The 14,586-nt window shown below is 46.1% G+C and overlaps 1 long non-coding RNA gene across 2 annotated transcripts in view; it reads right to left on the bottom strand.

Moving 5' to 3' along the window:
* LOC138503243 (uncharacterized) overlaps window positions 1-14,586 on the bottom strand; it is a 317,256-nt gene that overhangs the window by 194,694 nt on the left and 107,976 nt on the right. The window lies entirely within an intron of this gene.

Here is a 14,586-nt window from a genome sequence, read left to right on the forward strand (position 1 = left end):
GCCAATAAGACAAAAAGGGCCTTGCTTAAGGACCCCTTAAAGCAGATTAAGGCAATCAGGAGCGTCATCAAGCCTTATCATAAGAAGGCCAAGTATTCTGTTTGGGAGCACTTAGAGTTGTTTGAGCAAATGATGGAGACTTTCCATTTGAAGGACAGCCAAAGCTGTATTCAATATGTAAAGTGGACCTTCTCCCCGGAATACTCCAGTTTCTTTGCGGGGCTGGAGGACCAAAATCATTTAAGATGGTCCACCTATAAGGTGGCCATCTTGAAACATTTTTCTACTCATAGAAATCCTCAAGAGGCTCGCAAGGCAGCCTACAATTTACAATGTGGGGAGGATCAGGCCCCACAAGAATTTGTGCAGGAGTTAAAGCGTGCTTTTGCACAGACCACAAGAAGGGTGCGCACGGATAGCAGAGAATTTATTAATACGTTTTTCCATGCCTTGCCCAAATACATAATGACCCAGCTCGTGAGGGATTTTCACGAGAAAAGATCTTTAGAATGGGTCATTGAACAGGCGACCCGGATCTATGAGGTGCAGAAGCCAATAGAAAATAAAAATAATGCGCAAAAAAACCCCAAAGCCAACAACACCCCTGCTGCTGCCAAGGTGGCAGAGGTAAAGGTCACCCCCGTTTTAGAGTTGGAGATGGGGGGGCCTAAAAACCTACCTGCACCTAATAATGCTAGGCCCAGAAGGTCCTCGGGCCAGTCACAGACAGGGAGCCAGGGAGGCAGCCCCACAAATGGGGTCCCTCGCTCTCCTGATTATGTAAGTCCCCGTTACAAGGGAAATCGACCCATCCTGGGTTATGTGTGGACTCCTCCAGTCCAAGTGGGGGGATCCAGCCAAGCACCTAACCCAGGGAACTTCCCTCCTAACTTCCCACAGGAGGGCAGAAATTCTCCAAATCCTGGGCAGAACTTTTTCCCCAGGTATCCACCCAACTTCCAACCCCAAAATCCTCCACCCTTCTTTCCCCAATTCCCTGAGCCCAGACGACCGAATCCGGGAGAGGGGAGGCCAAGGGTGGAGGGGTATCCAAATCTTCCCAACCAGGGGTACTACCAAAGAAGGGATAGCTACCCTTCCCGGGATCAGCCCACGGGAGAAAACAGGGCCCCGTATCAGCCTGAGCGGGTTTCCCAGTTAGAGCGCCAGGTTCAAAACATGGCGCGGGATCTGGGTCACATACTGAGGGCTCAGCAGAACCCTCAGATCGGCATGCCGGCGCAGAATGCACCCAACTCTGGACCTGGTGCTCCAGAACAATGACGGGGGCAGCACCCCGATATCTCACCGGTTCCCAGGGAGGAGGCACAAGGGGAAGGGGGGTGTAAAGCCTTGGAGGAAGCTTCCTTCCTCACTTGTAAACAGCCCATGGAAACCCAGGAACCGGAAACAAAATCTCTTGCCCCTGAAAGTCTGCCTCCTAAGGAGCAGAGGGGGGCTAGGAGAAACAAAAGACCCAAACAGACTCAGTTTTAGGAGGAGGTACAGATCTTCCAATTTGAGGGAGAGGGATCCTCAGTAGATCCTGGGAAAAGGATCTTCTCCTTCAGAGATGGGGGAACTCCTCCCAAGGAAAAATGGGTCCCAAAAGATTCCAATATAGACTGGGGAGATGTGGAGACTGAGCTACCGCCGCCCACTATCTTATCCCAGAACCAACAAGACCAAAATCCCCTGGTTCAAACCCATCCTGATGACTGCCTCCAAAAAGGGGGGGCGGCCCAGAACCGGAGCCAGGGGAACCCACAATGGCTCTGATCTCCAGTTGCCAACTTTTTCTTTCAGATTCCCAAGGCTCTCCACAGAATTCTGCCCAAATCTCTTTGCTAGCGATGTCCAAAACCAGAAAGTTAGCCCACCAGTTGTCCAAAAATGTGCATTATCTGTGCCCCCTTGAGGAGAAGGAGGGAAGATACTATGCCCCGGTACAAGTACAGGGGCAGGGTACAATTTTGGCACCGGTGGACACTGGATCTCAAGCTACCCTTCTGTCCAGAAGGGCCTTTGACGAACTGAATGCAGGAAGGGGAGAGAATTACCAAATTCTTCTCACCTCTCTTCCTGGACAACTGCAGAACTTTGACGGGAAGGAAATTCCCGTTGTGGGGACTGCAGACTTGGACATTAAGATCGGGCGACACAAGGTGAAACACCCGGTCATAGTAGTGACTCCAGAGGGCACCCCTTGTTTACTGGGGAATGGCCTCCTGAGGAGGTTGTCACCCTTAATAGATTGCGTAAACAAGGTCCTCTGGACCCAGACTAGCCGACCAATAAAATTAAAACAGAGTGTCAACCATGTTAGTTTAAACGCCACCTGCCACATGGTTGGACAAAAATCTGACCAAGTAGAATGTCACTTCCAGAATAGCCAAATTCCAGACGTGACAGTAATAGCAGTAGGACAACAGACTGGTGATGGAGGGTCCTCTCTATTTCTGAAAATCAACCTTCCTTCCAGTCTAAAGTGGTACTCCACGCTGGAAGGAAACACTCTGAGATTCTATACTAATCCACAATCAGAAACTCCCACTCCTATAGTCCAGAAAGATGTGAAATCAGCTCAGAGCTTGGCTGATATTCAGCAAATTGGAGAGCAGTTGTTCATCCCTGTTCAGTTATATGATGGGAAGGACTCTGTTCTCGCTCGAGTGTGTGTGAACAACGGTAAGAGCTTCATCAGCGAAGCCATGTTCCGCCAACTCCCAAAAGATCCAGCCATTCCCACATTTAAACTGATAGACAAATGTGAAATGGACCTGGAAGCGCCTAATTCCAAACATCTCCTGCCAAGCAGGTGTATGCTCAAAATCTCCATTGGCAACAAGAGCATAGTCCATAATTGTTGGGTCGGGCGAGACGTCACTGCCGCCTTTTACTTAGGCAGTGACATTCTCAATCGCTTTGCGATTAGTTTGGACCTAATAAACTTCAAAGCTTGGTCCCGATTAACGGATAATCCCATGGGCTTTGATGATCCAGAAAAAGCATTTAGGTCAGCTCAATTGCTACCTTATGCAGTTGAAATTCAGATTAAAGAGGAAGTCACCATCCCAGAAAGGACCCGACAATTCTCCCTGGAAGTGAAAGCTAAAAGAGGACAACATTTGAAAAACCCTGATGCTTACATACATCTAAATGCTTCTCTCCAACTGCAAGGGTTAGGGGTAAACCCAACTCCATTAGTCAACATAGAACATGACACCATTCCAATAGAGGTGGATAACAGCGACTTAAAGAGTATTACTCTAGCCGCAGGCACCATTATTGGAGTGGCGGTTGATGACCGACATTTTTCCATAGATTTAGGTAATGAACTGTTATGGCCAATCCCCAAGGACTGCTTTGACAGTGACAGTGATGACAATACAACACCAGACAGGATTTTTACCCGGCATGGGGGGAACTTCCTGGTGTACACTTCCTGCCCCTATGGTAAGGAAGATGTGACTTGTGACTTCAGGAGGGATGAGGTGATTTTCCAGGTCCATGAGGGCTGCCTGTCCCACCTGAAGCCTCCGGTCCAAATCAGCACTCTGACCAGGGACTTCTCCACCCAGCTGGAGGAGGCCGCGGAGATAGCCAAACCAGAAGTCTTTCCAGGCTTCAGGCAGATGGTGGAAGAGAGAGTCAACCTAGCTGATGCCTGTGTGACTCTGGAACAAAAGCAAAAGTAACAAGTTTTTTTGGATTTCCAAGATCTCTTTGCGGTAGACTCATATGACTGTGGTCGCACTGACATCCACACAACAACAATCCCCACAGACCCTGGCATGACTCCAGTGTTTGTGAAGCAATATCGAGTCCAGGGGAATAATCCGTCCAGTCCACAGCACCTTCAATAATCCGGTGCTGGGAATATTGAACCCAAAACGGCCAGTGGAGACTCTGCGCTGACCTTAGGGAGCTCAACAAACGGGTCCATACTTCCCGATGGCCTCTGCCCTACATTGACCAAGGGCTGGCCCAGATTCAGGGGTCACAGGTATTCACTGCAATAGACCTGACCAATGGATACTGGACCGTGCCGGTCAGTAGGGAGGACCAATACAAGCTGGCTTTTACCTTTGGGGGCCAGCAGTATACATGGACCCGGACTCCCTTCGGATACCTCAACTCCGGCAATGAATTCAACATTTTCCTACATAAGGCCATGCCCGACCTGGGTGCGAGGGGTAACCTGGCTTATGTAGATGATGTCCTCATCAAAAGTTCATCTGTAGAGGAACACATAGCGGAGATCCGTTATGTTCTGACCCAGTTGAGGGCCGCCGGAGCAAAACTTTCCTTTCAGAAAGCACAGTGGTGTCAAACCTGTGTTAATTTCTTGGGGCATGAGATTACTCCTCAGGGTCTCTGTCCCCAAGAAAAGAAAGTGGAAGCACTTCAGAAACTGAAAGACCCCACAACTCTGCGGGAACTAAGGAGCCTCCTTGGCTGACTAATTACAGCAGAAAGTTCATTGAGGGCTACGCAGAGATCACCAGACCCCTGATTCATCTCCTGAAGGGGGGGTCAAGTGGGAATGGGGTCCGGAACAAGCCGAGGCGGTAAAACAACTCAAGAGAAGGCTCTCACAAGCGCCTTGCCTAGCTTACCCTGTCAGAAACAAGGAGTTCTTCCTGGAGACGGGGTTCTCTAATACGTGCTTGACAGCAGTATTATACCAAAAGCATGACAAGGTCAATAAAGTAATCTCCTATGCGAGCAAAACTTTATCCTCTGTGGAGGAAAAATTCAACGATTGTGAGAAGGCACTCCTGGCAACGGTGTGGGCATTGAAGAATTACCGCCCGTTTATCCAGGGGGAACACATCATAGTGGAGACTCCACACCAGCCTCTGCAATATCTCCAAAGTGACAGAATCCGAGCCGGGAATGTGAGTAATTCCCGAATTACTTCCTGGATTCTGTCAATGCAAGGCTTTCCTGTGGAGGTCAGATATGGCCAAAACAAGAAGAGTCCCCTCGCGCAAGGTCTGGCTGACTTACATGATTGTGCCAGAGAAAACTGTCTCAAGGACGAAAGTCTAAAAATAAAGGACAACATGGAGGCATACCTTAATTCCCCACACAAAGTCTTTGAAGAGGACAAGTGTGAGGGAATGCCCACTGTCTATGTGGATGGATGCTCTTACCATGTTGACAACGACGGGGAGAAAGAACTGGTGGCCGGCGTAGGGAATGCATGGGTGAATGAGTCCCCAGAACCTTCCGCTGGATACAAAATTGGTCCCCGAAGTAGTCAGGTGGCAGAATTGATGGCTGTGTATCAGGCCATCCTCACTGCTGTCCAGCATCAACTCCACGAGCTGGTCATAAGCACAGATTCGGATTATGTACGGAACGGGTTCTTGGAGCACCTGGTCAATTGGAAAACTAGAGGCATGTTATGTGCTAACAACAAACCCTTGAAACATGGGAAGTTGATCCAAAACATTGATGATCTGGTCACCTCGAATGAGATGACCATCTATTGGAAAAAGATCAAGGGTCATTCCAAAGTAGAGGGACCAGACAAAACTGGAAATGACTTAGCTGATCAGCTGGCCAAAACCGGGGCCATCCAAGGGGATCTAATTGAGATTGAGTCCCTGTTGGGGGAAATCCAGGTCACTGCTATCACTAGGTCCCAGACAAATGCTCACAACGACCTTTCAATTGCACAATGGAGTAAGGAGACCCCTGATGCTGATTTGATTACCGCTCAGAAGGGGGATCCAATAATTGGTAAATTTTACCAGCACCTTGAGGACCCTGAGAACTTTCCCCTGACGGATACCGATTACACTGGGAAAGAGGACCTAAGAGTGTTGATGAAATGTCCAAAAATGTTGCGAATCCAAGACGGTTTGTTGGTAAGGAAATCCAAAGCTGGCCACGATCAGTGGGTGGTTCCTACCTCATTCCAAAGCCTGATGTTAAGTCACGCCCATGATGCGGCCACCGCCGGTCATAAGGGGTTTCACACAACATTGGAAATCTTAAGAGAGGTTGCATACTGGCCACACATGGGGCAGGACCTCGACCAATACTTGAAGGGGTGTCTTGTGTGTGCACAATTTCAGCCATCATCCCTCGCGCACCGTGCGCCTCTCCAAAAGAGGGGGATGACACTGCCATGGTCAGATTTACAAATCGACTTTGTAGGCCCCGTGATTCGCTCTGCTAAGGGGAATAAGTACATGTTGACTGTGACATGCTTGTTTACCAAGTGGGTGGAATGTCTCCCAGCCCCAAATTGCAAGGCAGAAACTGCAGCTGCCCTGATGATTAACCACATCTTTTCCCGTTTTGGTCTACCTCAACGGATTGAGTCAGACAGGGGTAGCCACTTCACCAGTGAAGTAATGACAAAGATGTGGGAGATACTGGGGGTCAAAAGGAAGTTACATATTGCTTACAGGCCAGCTTCTTCTGGGGCAGTAGAGAGATATAACCGAACCATTGTGAGCATACTAAAAAAGTTTGTGGCAGATTCTGGGCCAAGTTGGGATATCCGATTACCTCTGGTCCTAATGGCCATCCGATCTACCCCTTCATCTGCAACCAAAATGTCACCATTTGAGTTGATGACTGGGCGCAAGATGGTGCTTCCTCAGCATTTGCTCTACAGGACCCAAGAGCAGACACTGATAAATGCCTCCACAACTCATGAGTATGTGGAGAATTTAAGGAAACACCTTCAACATGCTTTTGCTTATGCTCAGCGAAATCTAGAAAGATCAGCTGATAGCATGAAGACCCACTATGACCTGAAGACTTCCAGGAAGGAATATCAGGTGGGGGACCGGGCCTATCTATACAATTTCCAAAGGAACCAGGCCAAACAGCGAACATTTTTGCCTACGTGGAAGGGACTCTTTGAGATTATAGACAAAATCTCCCCTGTGGCCTACAAGATCCGCATCCCCAAAGGCGGTTTGGCAGAGGGGGAAGACAAGTGGGTCCACATTAACCAGTTGAAGTGTTGCCATCCCAGGCACACTCTGCAACAACTGGAGGAATCCTCTGGAATCCTAGAGGGTACTGTCTCAGATTAATTCAGTTCTAACTTAAAATATCCTACATATCACCTATCAAATTCTGAGTTTCTCAATGTGGGTGTTTTCATTTTTGAATGCAAAAAGAAATGTGCATGTTCATATGTTTTGACTATAAATTTATATGCCACCCCAGTATATCAATGGTGGGGGAAAAATGTCTATGAATAGGTATTGCCGCTCTTCCTTTGTCATCCTAGGAGAAAGAAAACCTCGAGACTGGCCAGGGAGGACGATCCGGAGACTGGGAGCAGAAACGCGAGGGGCCCAGGGTACCGCCCAATATTCCCATCAGGACCGGCGAGGAGAACCGATCGATTAGTACCGGATGGAGGAAAAGATGCTGAACTGTGCCATCTATTGGAAGAAGATGAGGAAACATCCCAGATCTTGCGAGTTCCATCAGTGAAACAGAATGGCCATCGCAAGAGGGGGGCTTGTGGGATGTTTTTACCCATGCATCCGAGCCCTACCTCAAAAACTGTGCAGTACTGGCATTAAAAACATCATGATGGCCAGAGCTTCCCAGAAAATGCCCAGGGAAAGGCATGAAGAATAGGCTGCCACCCATTTTTGCCGATGTTATGGGCACAGAAGGACACTGCCTAAAACCACCATTGGACTACCCACACCGTAGTCTGAAACCATTGGGAATGGCAATGCTGATTGCCAAAAGAAACCTAGAATTGTGGGGAATTCATTTTCTTAAATCCCAAAAATGGGTGTATTACCAGTACTCACCACTATCAGAAAGCCGGCGTTTTAAAACAACACCAGACTTTTTTGTGTAAAACTGAATAGATGAACCCAAAGCATGCCAAAGAAAAACTTACTGAGAGGTGGATACAATGTAAAGTTATATTCTGAAGTGACTTGAAGGTTTATAACAAGACTGGCTGAGCTGTGGATTTCAGCAGTTTAAGTAAATTTGGACTGAAAGGCACTAAAAATCTAAATGTTTAAAAGAAATGAGTGACCTACTTTTGAGTGTCACATAGGTTGCAATTGTTTAAATGTCATAGTTTTGAACTTAGAATCAGCATTCTAGCTGCATATGTAAACATTGTCTTGACTTAAACTGGGTAACAAAAAGTGACATTACCTGGGGCCTGGCTTAAGGAACTGAATTCTGCCCACCAGCTACCCCCGACAGGAGTTGAGACTTGCACAACAGCTATGTTCCCAGGCCTACCTGCCTTTTGCTGCTCCCACCAAAAGGGATATGACACTTCTCTGATTGAATTATCAAGGGACTGCTAGAGACTAAACATAGGACCCAGGCAGAGGGTTTATTGAAGTGGCCATAAATGACTTCCTCTTGAACAATGGGCCTTCCAGGGCCCAGGCAGATGGTTTATTGCATGGGTAATAAAAATTGCTTCCTCTTGGCAGAAACTGGGAGGGGGAGAAACTGGAGACAGAGGCTGAGCTTGAAGAAAGTGGAAAGACTGGTTTCTGTACCATGTGACCTGAAAAGACACACCCCTGTAGCCAGAATATTGTTTTAGAAAAAGATGAATAACTCATAGTACGGACTTGTCATAATTATTTAAATGATACCATAATTCTTGTGATTTTTCTGCCCACATTTTAAGAGGTTTTTAGAACCGGTGGCATGATCTGGGGGCAAACTAGCAGTTAAGAGGGTATTACTTAAAATGTATGCATGATAAAAATCTGACATTTCATCAAGTAATGTCCATACCCCTTGCGCACATGTGTATAAATTTGGGGTAATGTCCGATATTGCGAAACCAGTTAAAAAGTGCAAATGTCGCCATTTCTGAATGCACGCTCCCAGGAAGAGCAGATTTGGACAGGGTATACCTCCTGTAATGCATGATGGGTGCATGTAATTTCAAACCACTGTGTAGCTATGAAATATGTCTTTTGGGTCAAAATATAGATTGTGTGTAATTTGACAGGGGTGGGTTCTCTGTATCATAAACAGACCTCATCATGATGACACTTCATTTCATTCCCCCAATCAAGGGGAAGAGGATGAAGTGGCCAATGACAAGTGGGGAGGGGTAGAGCCTAGTGATGCTGCACACACACCCATTTTCAAAACACATAAAAGCAGACAGTCAGGACAGATAGGGACCCTTCAAATCCATTTGCTGCGGGACGCTCTGCCGGGAAAATCCATACTTTACCTCCATCAATCTCTAGAGAAAGCTGTGCAGAAAGATCCAGACTTCAAATCTATCAATATCCAGAACCAGAGACCCAGACCAGAGCAGCAGAGCAGAGCTGACCCAGATCACTGTGAAGTGCCGAGACCAGACCAGAGTCCAGTCTAAAACCTGAACAGATCCGTGGCGAGGCCCATTTATTTCAAAAATATATTGTGAGTACCTAGCAGAACTGTGTAGAACTCTTAGTTAAAATAATATAATTCAATCTATTTTAATCTAACCAGAAGTGCCTCCTAGAAGTTGTCACCTGTCATTTGCAAAGCTGTCACTTGTCATTTTTTTAGCTGCAAGTTTTTCAAATCCGAAAAACAACCTTCACAAAATCGTTCATAACTCCGTAACCGTTTGTGCTAGGAACTTGGTTCAACTTTCCTCTGAAAGCTTAGAATCTTGGCTTTCCAACGAACCTAGAACCGCATTCCTATAGTTTCGCCGCAATCGTGAAAAACGCACTCGCGGATTTGCCACGATTTGCAAATTTCTCCACATGTGAAAACAGCAGGTTTTTTTTGCTTTCCTTGCTAAAGATTCGTTTGCCTCTTAAGAACCATCCCTGAATCATTGCTAGAGTGAGCCTGGACCAATATTAACTAGATACCACTCACCCTGAAGCTCTAGAGGGAATTAAAAGCATTTTAGCGTATTTTTCACTTCATTGCCAGCACATATAAAAGCATTTTGGGCCTGTGTTTCCAACTTCTGTAGTCTAAGCTTGCTGGGGTGAACTGAATTACATTTGATTGCATTTCTGAGAACTGTGTGCTTTCCTTCCATTTCCTTGCATTGCATAAAGGGGGGAGGGGATTGCCAGAGAAAAGTGATTACATTGTTTTGTTGAAATCATATTGAGTATTTTCTGTATTGCATTTTTCATTCAACATTACATCCATCTGAACTTATATAAAGTATTCTCTACCACCTTATTCTTCTGTTCCTATTCACAAGTGTGCTAGTGCCAGACTATCCATTATTGATTACTGATCAGATTAAGTGTGATATCCAATTTTTAATTTATAATAAAGTGTGATATATATATATATATATATATATATATATATATTGTTTAAATTCTCAAATAAACCTTTTAACTTGCAAAACAGAACTACTCCTTGGCTCAGTGGGGTCAGGGGGATTCCAAGAGAGGGGTGTTATATAAGGGTAGTCACCCAGAACGCATGAACTGGACACAAAGATATATCAATAAGGGTTTCCATTCAGTATCCCAGACTAGGCATTGACTTAGCTGTAGTGTTGAATTGAATCCTCTTACAGTTGGTATGACTGTAGTTTTAGATATAGGCATTAAAGATGGTAGAGTAGGTGGAGTGAATAAAGTAGGAGGAGGGAGTAAGAGGAGGGAGAGGAGAGATTCCCTGATTCTGGAGATTTTGGAAGCAAGGTATTCAGTAAGGTCACTAGCTGAAACAGTACAGGTAATAGTTGTGGGTTTAGAAGGAGTAAGGATTGACTTAGAGTGCTTTGGAGTCTGGGAGGATGGTTGGAGTCAATGAGAAAAGGTATACACCCCTTTTAGCACTATAAAGAGAAGACTTGAGAGAGTCAAGGGCAGAGAGGTATAGATGCAGATCCTCTTGACAGTGGGAGTGCCTCCATCTTCCCACGAGTCGTGGAATGTCAGTGCAGAGGCTGTGTATGAATGGGGAGAGCCAAGGTTGAGGACACTGGGATTTATGGGTGAAAGTTAGTAGTGGTAAGTGAGTAGGAACTGTAAGGTGGAGAAAGCAGTGTCAGTGGAGGAAGGATCTTGATAGAAGGAGGAGAGTGGGAATTGAAGGTCAGAGAGGAAGGGAGTAATAGCAGGAGGTTTACATTTCCTCTTGGAAATGGAAATGACAAGTGGAGAGGAAAGGTTAGAGGGAGGAACGATAATAGTGTAGGGTACAATGAAGTGGTCCAATAGATATGGTGTGACAGTAATGTTAGTTGAACAGGTGGTCAAGAGAGTTGCCTGGACAGTGAGTGGGTAGGTTATGAATAAAGTAGATCATGTGTACATTGATAAAAGATTGATTGTCAGATTTATGCAGCGTGATACAAGAAGAAAGATTAAAGTCATCTAAGAGGATGAGGTGATGTGACAGGGAGAGAAAATCAAGGAGCTGGCCAAGTTCATAGAAGAATGGTCCAGTAGAGCGGGAAAGAAATAGGTGGCAACACCACTGCCTCTGCCGAGGGAAATGAGAGAAGTAAAGTTTGGAGTCATGAAGGGCTGCAAGGGAGCAGTGTCAGAGGGAGATAGACATGTTTCAGTGATAGCAAGGACATTAATGGGGGTGGGAGGAGCTAGAGTTAAGGTAATCAGTGTTGAAGGAAGTCTTATTACAAACAAACTGAGCATTCCAGATTGCAATGTTCAGTTGATACGGCAGGGAAGAGTGGAGGAGTTTAGTTTCAGAGTAGATGAGGCTAGATTGTTAAGTGAAAGAAGTGGAGTGGTCTGTCAACTGGCATTGCTTGTTAGAAGGTGGTGGTATGGAGATGATGTAGTGAGAGTGGTGAGATGTGAGTTTTATGATAGGGATAGGAAAAGTGGGAGATGTAGCCTGATGGGAGAGAGCATAAGGAGGGAATAGCAGGATGAGGAGGATGAAGAGAGAATGCATTTTAGTTCAGCAGTAGTCAGGCGTAGTTGGCTATGTACTACGTGGATTGTAGGCATTACCAGGTGGAGCAGTAGAGGAGGTGGTATAGAGGCTCACAGGTGAAGAGGCAATGAGGCTGGAAGTAAAGGCCGGGAGATTGCCCATAGCCGTTCGCCCTTTGCTTGGGTTGCCCTGGGATAATTCACCCCAGTAACGAGGAATAAAGTAGGAGGGGTGGCAGGAAGCATCCAATGTTGAGAGGAGGGAGGCAGTCCCAGAATACAGCAGATCGGAGCAGGGCTAAGCTCAATGTTGCTCTCAGCCCAGTTAAAGCCCCTTCTGAGGATGGAAAGACCATTCAAAGATGGCGTTTTTGAGGTCAGGGGTTACCAGACCAGCCTGTAGCTTGACACTGGATGGTTCTTGTAGGTCTCCTGACCTCTGCAGCGAGCCTCAGGCAGCTGAAAGTAGTGTCTCTCTGGTGTTGTGTTGAGTTTGATGTGGCTCTCAGCTCAGCCGACTCCATTGGATATGCTTGGATATGCCTGGTCTGACCAGACGTCCTCAGCGGGATCCGCTGCAGACCTTGTAATAGGGCGGCCTGGAATGATGAACGGTGCCAGTCCCTTACCGGCACCGGTCATTCCAGAGCCGCCAGCCTCCTAATGAGGCCCATTGTTTTATGGTGGATTTTGGCTAAATGTGTCCTGCAGAGTTACCAACTTTATCCAAATTTTCAGTCAATGCACTGTTACCTTTCAGCACCTCTTACCTTACGAGACTGGAGCGCTTGCAGCCCGGAAGACAAAATATTGGTCAAAGCTGTTGGTGGAAGAAAGCTTGCAGTTGGCTGTTGCAAAAATGTAACCAAATATTGACAGGCTGGCTGCTGAAAGACAGGCCCGTCCTTCACAGTATGCCACTGTCCAACTTTCTAGTGACAGTATTAATAGCAATCCCAAAGTTGTACTTGAGGTAAGAACCATAACATCACTTGCATGTCAACTGTTGCTGTAGGATAGCATTCTTGGCTGTTTGGTGGGAAATAAATATCCAACAACAATTTTAGTCCAGTCCTCTGTGGTACGGCAAAGAATTCTGAACGCTGTGTTCAAAGATATCTGTCCTATACTAATTTGAGTTGTTCCAAAGCAATATGATTGTGAAAGAATTTAGTGTTTGGTGCCCACGCCTCCATTTGGAGCACCATTCTACGCCAGCACATAATAACCATTGCCAACCGAGTCCACGTTTATAGGGGGCCCCAAGCCAGGTACGTTTTTCTTAAGATGGACTTGGGGACAAAATGTTTGAAGACAACTGCCTACAGCTACGATTTAGGTAAGGTAGTACGGGCAGGGAACACAGCCGTTACTCCAGTAAAACCCTGCCACTCCAACACTACTACCATCTACTGACGATATGGTGTCAATGTATGATGTGCATTGCTTAGCTAGCCTATGGGTTGAACTTAAAGGGAATATGAGGATGTTCAAGGTATTGCTCTTGGAGAGGCGTGAGGGTGGCCATCCTGCAGCACAGGAAGAACTGTGAATGGCTAGGATATCAATCTTACAGGAGTTGTGAGGGCAGCCAGTGTCTCGCACTGGGAGGAACCTTTGGGGTTGGCAACGTATTACACTTGGTTGAGTTTTGGGGTGGGCACTGTGCTGCACATGGAGGAATTGTGAAGGTAGCCACGTGAATGTAGAATGCAGTCATTATATTGAACCGAGGTGAAAGCAGATTGTAGCTAATGTCTTAATTCTAGATAAAAGTAGATTGTAGCCAATGTTTTAATCTAGACGAATGCAGACCGTAGCCTATGTTTTAGACCAAGGTGAATATAGAGTGCAGCCATTGTATTGAACCTAAGTGAATGTAGATCATATCTAATGTTTAATTCTAGATGAATGTAGATTGCAGCTAATATTTAAATCTAGGTGATTTCTTGCTTCACATATCCTACATAACACCTCTACCATTAGAATGCAGATATCCCCCACAGTACAATTAGGTCTAGCTGCACATATAATGTCTCCCCTGCTCCCATATTTTGCATAGCACCTCTGCCATTAGAATGCAGCTATCCCCACGACAAGATTCCGTCTAGCTGCACACATAATATCTCTCTGGCATACTCTCCAGTCTACCTATCCGCACCGACCCACATAATAATAATTTAGCATTTATATAGTGCTACAAACCCTCAGGTATCTGAGCACTGCTTATTACCCACCGTGTGTGGTGCTCATTTATTGACCTCCGAAGGATAAAAGACTGAGTTTGACTACTCCGGGACTCGAACCTGCGTAAGCCGGCTCTGCACAGATGTCAAAGCGAGCGCTCTACTCACTGTGCTGCTGGATATGACCCTTCAACATGGGTGGCTAGCAGGGACTTGGTCACCCCTATCTTAGTACTAGCCAAAATGCACACACACATTCGATAATTCGGACACATTTTACATACATGGACTTTGGTTCCCAAGGGCGTTCAACTTACAGAGCGTTGAGACCATACTAATGGTGATAGGTGCTGTACAAATGCCCATTGCATTTCATTACATGTGTGTGTACATATATACCTAATCATTATATTAATACATGGATATAAATCTGAACAAACAAATCTCCAAAAAATGTCTAAATGTTCCCGGGACTCTGACCAACCCAAAATGTGGGTGCTTTGAGTTTTGCACAAACCAGTTCAGTCATGCAT

The sequence above is a fragment of the Ambystoma mexicanum genome, chromosome 11, assembly GCF_040938575.1.
Source record: "Ambystoma mexicanum isolate Mex_15411 chromosome 11, UKY_AmexF1_1, whole genome shotgun sequence".
Lineage (NCBI taxonomy): Eukaryota > Metazoa > Chordata > Amphibia > Caudata > Ambystomatidae > Ambystoma > Ambystoma mexicanum.